Below are 1,097 nucleotides of genomic sequence, written 5' to 3'. Positions count from 1 at the left end.
GCCGAGTTCATAACCTTAATTGCATGTTCAATGAATCATGAATTCATTTGAAATCTGATGTACAATATTCTACAGGGCCGGTAGGCCCTTGTAGATATGACTTGATACCGTTTTGTAACGTTAAAGTAATATTCACCCGCTTTTGCTTATTTCCTATGGAGATTAACATGGGTTTTTCGTGATTTTTCCCCACTGATAACTTAAAAACTACAGCGAAGATACTTTTCGGAATTATCTTAAATTAACAATTAAGTATTCAGGGTGTGCTATCAGCCAGTTTGATCCAAACAATTAAGTCTAAGTATGTTAATTTTAGTTAATTACAGAAGTACGGCTTTGACCATCGTGATTGGACATAAGAATTAGCTAGATCTCTTGGAAAACTCAGTGCTACCACGCATCTATGATGCAGTGGTTATCACGTCCGCTTCACACGCGGAAGGTCCCAGGTTCAAGCCCTGGTAGATACATGTTTTGACCATCGTGATTGGACATAAGAATTAGCTAGATCTCTTGGAAAACTCAGTGCTACCACGTATCTATGGTGTAGTGGTTATCACGTCCGCTTCACACACGGAAAGTCCCAGGTAGATACATGTTTTAACCATCGTGATTGGACATAATAATTAGTTAGATCTCTTGGAAAACTTAGACTTACCACGTGTCTGTGGTGTAGTGGTTATAATAAATATTTAACAATTATTTCACTTCACTTGGTTTAATAATGTGACATAGGTAGCATACTTTTTCCCTACTTTTAAAACCATTAAACTAAGTAATATTAGAAGTTCAACAGATTGTCAAAAAAAGATGTTAAAAGCCACTGTAAATGGTGCTTAAATTCTTCCTTAATACTTCCAAATAATATTAGTAAATGGCGTGAATTGATCATAGAAATGGGGTTAAAGTACACCCTAAATGATGTCTTTTTTTGGCACTGGAAAAAACAGCATATATATGGTGTTTGAATGCACCATTATATTTTAGAGTGCAAATGTATGACGGTAAAGCAAACATAATTATTCAAAATTTAATTACATTAAGACTGAAGTGACAGATATTATATAAAAACGTCTTGGTTTGGACCAAGGCCGAAA

The 1,097-nt window shown here is 35.1% G+C and overlaps 1 non-coding gene across 1 annotated transcript; it reads left to right on the top strand.

The window, feature by feature from the left end:
• Positions 1-397: 397 nt before the first annotated feature.
• On the top strand, positions 398-470 carry TRNAV-CAC (transfer RNA valine (anticodon CAC)). The gene has a single exon. It is a non-coding gene; the product is annotated as a tRNA-Val (tRNA).
• Positions 471-1,097: the final 627 nt, after the last annotated feature.

The sequence above is a fragment of the Phalangium opilio genome, unplaced genomic scaffold (assembly GCF_054372755.1).
Source record: "Phalangium opilio isolate 3A_F unplaced genomic scaffold, DU_Popi_V2 ptg000105l_1, whole genome shotgun sequence".
Classification (NCBI taxonomy): Eukaryota; Metazoa; Arthropoda; class Arachnida; order Opiliones; family Phalangiidae; genus Phalangium; species Phalangium opilio.
The sequence above is the reverse complement of the archived record's forward strand: the minus strand, read 5'-3'. Positions and strand labels throughout refer to the sequence as shown.